The sequence below is a fragment of the Dipodomys merriami genome, unplaced genomic scaffold (assembly GCF_024711535.1).
Source record: "Dipodomys merriami isolate MVZ:Mamm:240054 unplaced genomic scaffold, mDipMer1.0.p SCAF_101, whole genome shotgun sequence".
Classification (NCBI taxonomy): Eukaryota; Metazoa; Chordata; class Mammalia; order Rodentia; family Heteromyidae; genus Dipodomys; species Dipodomys merriami.
The window spans coordinates 3516210-3525500 of record NW_027202283.1 but is presented as its reverse complement, the minus strand read 5'-3'; the positions used below and the strand labels follow the sequence as shown (position 1 = coordinate 3525500).

The window sequence follows — 9291 nt, the reverse complement described above, 5'->3', positions numbered from 1 at the left end:
AAACTTTAGGAAAATAAAGGAATAACATCAATAAATATAACTGATTATTGTAATAGTAATGTTAAACATTACTACAATGCTGATTTTCTGAGCAATTTAATATAAAGCTCAAGGAAAGCAACGTTTTTGAGTGCTGATATTGGAGTTTAAACTCAAGACCTTACCTTCTCACTTATGCATTTTCCCTCAAGGGCGGTGTTTTACTCTTGAACCACAGATTCCCTTCCAAATTTATTTGGGGGATTATTTAGAGATAAGAAACTCATGGTCTTTCCTTCTTGGGCTGGATTTAAACCTGGATCTCAGTTCTCTGAGTAGATAGAATTACCAGTGTGTGCTAACAATGTCCAGTTTCAAGGAGAGGGCAAGTTTCTGATTTCAAGCTCCAGTAATAGCACAAAAACAAAAACAAAAGTTATGACATATAAATATACTGATAAACTAGGAACCCAAACAAATCAAATGTGGGTATCTAGATGGGCGAAAGACTTAATAGCATTATTATCACTATTACCTTTCCTAGCATTTTGAATAACCTGAAATTATGGATTAAAGTCATAGCTTAGTTGGTAAAGTACTAGGTAAAGAGCAACAACATCAAACACCAAGTACAAGTCTCAGTCTCAAACTTTAAATGAAATCTGAAATGATTTTTTCCTTAAATGAAAATTGACCATAGGAAACCCCTGATACCTAAATGTATGGTCAAAGAAGAAAATTGGAAAATGTTCAGGAAGACAGAATTTTAAATCTCAGTGATTACCATATGGACAGTAGATCAGACCATGTGTAACTTCATACTACATGCAGTGGGCTACGTTAAGGACTTAAAATTTGTACACATTTACACTCCTCAAAAAAAAAAACAAACAAACACAACTTACCAGGACACTGGGGATTCACATATGTACTTCTAGCTCAGTGCTCTGCTACTTGAGCCACAAACTCCATTTTCAGCATTTTTGGTGTTTAGTTGGACATAGGAGTCTCACAGGTTTTCCTCCCCTGGCTGGCTTTGAAACAAAATCCTCAGCTCTTTGCCTACTGAGTAGATAGGATTACAAGCTTGAACTGATACTCTTATTTTTCTATTCTATTCTTCTTTTGCTTTTCTATTTAAGAATCATTTCGTTAAGTGGCAAAAAAATCCTGCTTTTGAACACAGCAGAGAAAATCAATGAAAATAGAAGCTGTATCTGAATAGATCAATAAATGGATATATATTTTAAAAGACGTATCAAAATACAAAATAACAAAACAGAGAAGAAACCAGTTGCCAATAACCAAAACAAATGAGTACTTTATCAGAAATCCTACCGTTATAAAATTTAAAAGTACAGTAATAAACAACTTCAGATGATTTATTCAAAGATGAAACCTATCAAACCTACTTAAGGAAGAACGAAAAAAAATGGAATCTACACAAATTTTCTAAATTTACATTTAAATGCATTTCAATCTATAAAACTCTAGGTACTGATGAATTTATTATTGACTTTTCCTAAAACTTTGAAGAGATCATTTTGATTCTACAAAAATATTTCCTTAGAAAGTGAGGAAATACTATTTGCCCTCTTAAAAGTTTCTCGTAAAAATATCTGGCTGAATTTTGTCTGGAATTATACTCTATGTACTGAGCAGTTAAGGAAAATTGTTTCAGGACATTGAGTCTTCTAATCATTAAGTACTTGATCGTTCATTTACTTAGTCCTTATTTTTTTGTATAACATTTGAAAGGTTTTATAAAATCCATTAAAGATAAACTTCTGAATTGGAAAACCTTTTGGAGGGAATTTACTCAAAGCAGAATGATATATTTTAGGCATCTCAGTATTTAGAGCTGTGAGTATGAACTCCATGAACAGTATAACTTGTCTTTAAGGAAGTTTTTAATACATAGAGCATAACTAAGAAAAATTGTAGGTGATAGAGTAACTAAGGGAGGCCAGGACGTGGCCAACTGCCTCCATAGGAAGACAAAAGCTTGGGATGTACCCTGAGGGACAATGCTCCTGTCCTGTTCTGTCCTGTCGAGCTACTTGTCATGTATTGGGTACCTGCACAGGGAGGGCTGGAACTGCTCTCACAGCACCATGAACGTGGTTAGCTTGCTGCCATCCAAGGCCAGCAGCAGAAATCAGATGAAGTGGAGCAGGGATTGGATGGAGGGCGGCCCGTGCTTGATGGATGTTGCTTCTGTGCATACATGATGAAGACCACAGACCTGGTTTTGTTTTCCAATAGAGAAACTGCAGCACTGCCTGAGCCACAAGTATGTCCACTTGCCATGGAAGCTTTGGGCCGTGGAGTCCTCCACCAGCATGTTGGCGCAGCCCTCACCGTCTGTGGAGTGTAGAAAGTAGTATCAAGATTCCCAGTAGTTCGGCTCTTTCCACAGGGTCAGGGCCCAAAATGGAAGGAGCTAAGGATGGCCCCATTTCCAGGAACCCCAACTGGAACACTTCAGGGCTCTGGAGAAGGGGTCCATCAACTGAACATCCTAGCCAGACACTCTATCCATTTCTGCCATCTACATCTATTTCAGGGACTCCAACACCAGCATGGACAGCTCTGCTGTGTTTTTTTGCTGGCCATGAAGGAAGAACAGCAGTATGCTCCTGAGCACATGAGCTCTTGGGCCTCAGCGGGCTTGCTCTGGGACATGTACCTGAAGAAGATGGTCCAGTACATTTGGTGTGCCCCATACTGGCCGCCTTTCTCCATGCAGCTTAACTTGCATGTGATTGTGGGCTTCATTGTGAGAGCCTTCCTGCTCCACCATCGCTGCTGCCAATGTGGCCCAAGTAGTATAATCTTTAGAAGGACTAGGACAAAGCCTGAGAATATTATTGCAAGAAATTGGGGTACATCAAAAAGAGGGTGGGGAAAGGGTAGACAAATGAAGGGAGGAAGGGGCAGAATGTAGTCAAGCTCATTGGGAGAAAGTGAGGGAACAGAAGATGTTGTATGAAAGGAAATGTTCTCATCTGACTTATGCAAATGAAATCCCTCTACACAACCTCTTTAAAATAACTATAATCAGCAGGGCACAGGCCACTCAGGCCTGTAATCTTAGCTACACAGGAAGCTGAGATCTGAGGGTCTCAGTTCAAAGCCAGCCAGGGCAGGAAACTCCATGTCACCCTTATCTCCAATAAACCACTAAAAAACAGGAAGTGGCGCTCTGGCTCAAGTGGTAGAGTGCTCATCTTGAGTGCAACAGCTGAGGGATAATGCCCAATCCCAGAGTTCAAACCCCATGCCTGACAATAAATAAATAAATAAATAAATAAATAAATAAATAAATAAATAAATAAATAAATAAAAAATAAATAAAACTAAATTTGCTAAAAAGGAATTCATTGCCTATACTACAAAACTAAGAAATAAAAGGGAATGGTGGGTCAGAGGGGGGTGTGATTATTGTAGGTGTGGCACAAATCAATATGCACTGTATTCATAAACTGCTTTTGTTATATGGCAACTCCTTTGTACAACTACTGAAAGATAATTGACAAATAAAAATAATAATTGAATAGATGTAAAATAAGATACAGGAGAAAGAAATGGTTGATAGATACTTCTGATATGGAACAGGGCTTCCTATTACATTGGGACCCTATAGAAGAACTCTACTGTTTTTGTAATATTTCAGAATAAGATGAGATTCATAAAGCATAGTTCATTATGATTTTTCAAAAATAATTTAAGTAGTTGTTAATAACCCAACAATACTAAATTCCTATATTATCTACATGAACAAATGTAATTTATTATCATGGTTTGAAAGAAAAATCTATGGAAACACTTTTATTTTTGGTAAGACATGAAGCTTGACCTCTGGGCCTGGGCACTACCCCTCAGCTCTTCAGCTCAAGGCAAGCACCTTACCACTTGAGCCACATAGCCATTTCTGGGTTTCTGGTGGTTAATTAGAAATAAGAGTCTCATGCACTTGCCTGCCCAGGCTGGCTTTGAAGCGCAATCTTCTGATCTCAGCACCTTGACTAGCTAGGATTACAGGTGAGGGCCACCGATGCCTGGATAAAATTCTTAATTCCAATTAATAAGCAGAAACCCAGAACTTGAGGCTTTGCTTAAAAGGGGGAGTGCAGGTAGAAAGTGTAAAGCAAATACTAGCAGAGAGGCAAGCAGAGAAAGAGAGAGAAAGAGAGGGAAGGAGAGAAAAAGCGAGAGTAAGAGAGAGGGAGGGAGAGAGAGAGAAAAATGTAAAAACAAGAAGCAACCATGGGAGGAGACAGGCAAAAGAGTGTAATGAAAGTGAATATTATGAAAATAAGTAGTATGAAAATAGGAAAATATAATGGAGTCCATTATTTTGTACAATAATAAGACAATATATCTAAAAGAAATTATTTAGACAGTGATGAGGACATATTAGCTGGTGGGGAAGATATTATTTACATTCACTTAGGCCCCAAACACAATCTCTGAAGATGCTCCTGTTCTATCCGGGCCAATGAAGTGGCCACTGCCAGTTTTTGCAGCAAAAAAAGAAAAATGTCATTCTGAGAACCAATGAGAGATAATGGCCAGACACAAGTGCCAGGCCCTGGGTTTTGTTCTCAGATTTGAAAAAAAAACTATTTAATCTTATTTAGTTTATGACTTACTTCACAGAAGAAATAAATGTATTCACTCATTCATGGATGCACATATTGATACATTCTCGGGCTCATTTGAGAAAATTTACTATGAAAAAGCATAACAGAAGTCACATACTGATGGTTCATGCTTGTAATCCAAGCCACTCAGGAGGCTGAGATTTGAGGATCATGGTTTGCAGCCAGTTGGTGCAAAACCGTCTATAAGTCTCTTATCCCAACCAGTAAAAGACCAACCAGCAAAAAAACTATAGCAGTGTCTCAAGCAGTAGAATGTTAGCCAAGAGCTATAAAGCTACAGGGCAGCACCCAGTTACTGAGTTCATGTCCCAGCAGAACTGGCAGAAAAAAAATGAACTCGAATTCAAAACAGCTTTATTAGGTTCAAAATAGTTCATAATCATTGAGAATAATTTGCTATTTGGGGCCAAACAAAACAATCATTTTTCTACTAATGACACAGAATAAAACACTCCTTAATTAGTTCTAAATCATGTAGGATTTCAGTATGTGGAACTGTACCTTTTCTAATGATAGCAGAAAACTGTATGTATTATATCCCAGGACTGTAAAACATATAAAATTAGATTTGTGCTCCATGGACAAAGTTTCATGATTCATAAAAGAGTATCTTCACAGTACTTAAAGTTTTTATATACTCTACACTGATCCTTTTTCCATACTGTATTATTATTGAGCACAACATAATTGTTAGTAAGCCTTGCCTTTACATTGGAAAATTCCCAATGCTGAACTTTCTAAACTTTCCTTTCTTTTATAAAGCAAATAAAACTATGATGGTATGTGAATATCATCAGTAGAAAAGTAAGTGAATGCCACCTCTACAATGCTCTGGACCTGCTTGATCATCTCACCAAGCTGCAGTTCTGTGTTCTTTCAGGCATCCTTTCAGGCTGATTGATCTTCTCCTTAGTGCCCAGGTTAGGGTGCCCAGTAACTTCCCTCCAGTCTCCAAGGTTAGCTCGTGGTTGTTTCTTCATTGCAGAAAATAGATTTCTGTATTCTACAAAAAAATAAATGTGATTGGGTCAAGCCTCTACTGTCATAAAGATTTTATTGTACATTAGTCCATATTTCCTCAGAGAATTCCTTAAATATTCAATTAATGGGAGGAAGGGGCTTGGAGGGAGGGAGGGAAAAGAAGGCACTATACAAAAGGAAATGTATTCATTATCTGACTCATGTAATTTAATCCCTCTTTACATTCTCTTTATAATACCAATGTAGACATGGCCACATATTCACCTAACAAAACTAATATGTTACACATATTGAGAAGACAGTATACTCCCAAATAAAGTGTACTTAAATCATTTGCAAAGCCACTCCGGCCCCTTTGCCTCTGCCACTCCTAGTCCTTTTGTCCAAGATGGGGTGCCAAAGGCATTGCCTCCTGGGCTCCAAGACCGCTGCTGTGAGGGTCTGTGGGCCACAGGTCAGCATCTCCAACACCAAATTTGCAAAATGGGGCGGGTCAGCGCAGCTTGTTATGGCCCACAATTCTGCTGCAGTGTGAAAAGGAGGAGGGCTGTACATGAGGCCTCTGGTTCCAAGCACCCTGCTAAGGCTAGAGTCCTTGGAAAGCCATACAGCAGCAGGGGGCAGCCACCAGGCTGTGAACCTCCAAGCTGGCAGTGGAGACCAGACAGCAAGGCCTCAGGGACCTGGGCACCTTGGCTCATCGCACCATGCCTTGCCCATTGCCTCGACCTTGCAGCTACTGCCTGAGGTCTGGTCTTTGGGCCCTGCCCAGCAGCTGGGAGTACCAGATGCTACTCAGCAGCCTGAGCCCCCCGCTGCCAGCTGAGCCCCCAAGGACTGGATTCTCCACCAGGTCAAGTGCCTCAGGGAGACAGTCAGTGGCTGTACACATGCCGACCTCATCTGGATGGCCTGTGTGAATTTCTGGCTGCCTGCAGGATGAGCAACAGGCCTGTCAGAAAATCCCGGACTGCCAGCGGCTGCCCTAAGCCCCTTCGCTCAAGGTGGAGCCCATGCACCTGCGCTTCAGGGACAATGGAGACGATGGCAGGCAAGGAGATGCAGCAGCAGCACCACTGCTACCTCCATGCAGCCGACAGAGCCCCCAGGGCTGCCCGTGACATCAACCCCCTGGGCTGTCTGCTCCTGAACTGAGGCTGCCCATACAAGCAGTGCTCACTTTCCTCTATGTATGCCCTGCCCCTGCCCAATCCCCAGGTGTCACTGCCTCCTCTGCCACCTTTGCCCTGGACACTCAGCTGCCATAAGGGCCCCTCATAGAGTTCATAGTGGTTGAGGGCGCTTTTGCAGGACAGCCCCCAGGAAAGAGTGATAGGAGACTTGAGTCTGTGGAAAAAGGTATTCCGCACATATTTTGATAGAATATGAAATCAGATGAAAACAAAAATTATCAAATTTTAAAAAAGAAATTAACCAGGCATCAATGGCTCACAGCTTTTATCCAAGCTCCTCAGAAGACTGAGAGCTGAGGATCAAGAGTGGAAGCCAGCTTGGGTAGGAAAGTCCCTGAGATTCTTATCTCCAATTATCTACAAACAACAGCAGCAGCAGCAGCAGCAGCAGCAAAACCCCACAAGTAAAGCTGTGGCTCAAAATGATAAAGTGTTAGCCCTGGGCATGAAGCTCCAGGACAATGCCCAGGCCCAGAATTCAAGCTTGATGATCCCCCTTCCCCAACAACAACTACAACAACAATAACAAAAATAAAAATTAAAAAAAATATTCCAGTGACATCCTCTAGACCAACTATATGTTAAACATCTTGCATAGTATCCACATGCTCACTAGGAGTGTGCTGTAATATTCTAGGACAGGCTCAACAAACATGTTTTGTAAAGAGTGGGCCATATGGTCTTCAATAATAACTACTCAAATTTGCCTTGCATCATGAGAACATACAAAAATTGGATGAGGCTATGTTCAAATACAACTTTATTTATAAAACTGGGAGGGTCTCACGTTTGATTACAATATTCGGATTCTTGATTTTAGGTTACAAACACCAGTCCATAGCCAAGATCCAGAATATTCCAGTAGTTTGTTTCATTTATTTATATTAATTACAGAAGATGTAATAATGTAATTTTAAAAAAGAAAGCACTCAATTGCAATACAATATGTTATATTTGATCACCTGAACTGAAAAACTCATCTACTTACAATAGTCAATTGCTAGATTTTTCAGATTTACTAAAAGTAATTTGTAAAGATCTTAAGGTAAACAAAAAAATCTAGGAAACGTTACTCTGACATATTATGAAATATATCCCTAACTCGGTTCTACTTTTCAATAACTTAGAGCAAATTGGGGAATCCATCCAAGAGAGCGAAATTCTGAAGAAAGACTTGTCTTCTACACACTGCACTGCAGCTCCTGGATAAGAAACCAGGGATCACCAAATATCCACACTGCTTTTCACACTGTAATTCCCTCTCAACAGACTACCAGCACATAGAAGAATTTTCACCAGAACCTGAGTGCCTCACTTCTTCTGTGTATTTATATGCACTATTCTAAGGCTTGAAGTCAAAACCTTGGTTCTGTCCCAGAGCTTTTCACTGTAGGCTAGCCCTATACCTTTTCCAGCTTTCTTTGGCAGTGAATTGGAGATGAGAGTCTCACAGACTTTCCTGCCCAGGCTGACTTTGAACTGAGATCCTCAGATCTCAGCTTCCAATTAAAGGTATAATTAAAGGCATGAGCTACCGGTGCCCAATAAACTGCCCTACTTTTCTTGATTGTTTTTATTTTGTTTGAGATCAGGACTTGAATTAAATATTTGACACGTTTTCTCACTAGGTATCACTCTGCCACTTGAGCCATATATCCAGCAATCATTATTTTGAATAGCTGGAAATCATCAAATTTTCTTAATATGGTCTGTACAATTACTGTTGTTCTAAAACTCATCCTAATCAAAAAAGTCTTATTTATGGACCCTAGAGGTCATCTGAACAAATTCTCATAATATTGCTTGTAATTGCTTATCACTTTAGGAACATGATTTCTTAAATTATTGTTTTACATAGCAGAGTTGTCATTAAACAAAGCAGTTTATGAATACAATATGCCTTGATCAATGCCACCACTTTCAACATTCTCATTAATCCCTCCCCTTCCCAAACATTCCCTCACTCTTCTCAATTAATGGTAGGATATTTACTGGAATCCTCTCTACATTTTCCCCTTTTCCTCCTCTTCATTCTCCAACCTTTCCTCCCTTCACCCTACTTTTGACTACCTATGACCCTATGATCCAGCAACTCTACTCCTGGGGATTTACCCAAAAGATTACAAACCAGGATATAATAAAGCTTTCAGCACAACCATGCTTAGTGAATCAGCCCAAATGCCCCTCAAGAGAGAAATTAATCAAGAAAATGATGAATATTGACCATTTGTAACTCTCATATCTCATTTTTTCTGCTGGTATCCCATTGACATTGTATAGTCTCTGTACTGCAGTGAGCAACACGTAGAAACTGAGGTAAAAGATTTTCAGTGTTATCTGTTAGCCATGGATTCCTTGATGTGAGTTCTCTGCTCACTCTCGTTGTCTGTTCATGCCGTTGAGTGCTAATAAAAATCACATGCATTTTTCTTCCTTTTCAATTCTTTCAAAGCCTAAAAAACTTTTTCTCT

The 9291-nt window shown here is 39.8% G+C and overlaps 1 pseudogene; it reads right to left on the bottom strand.

The window, feature by feature from the left end:
• The window catches only part of LOC138807388 (Golgi to ER traffic protein 4 homolog pseudogene), a 29137-nt pseudogene extending 26473 nt beyond the window's left edge, over positions 1–2664 (bottom strand).
• Between the last annotated feature and the right edge of the window lie 6627 nt (positions 2665–9291).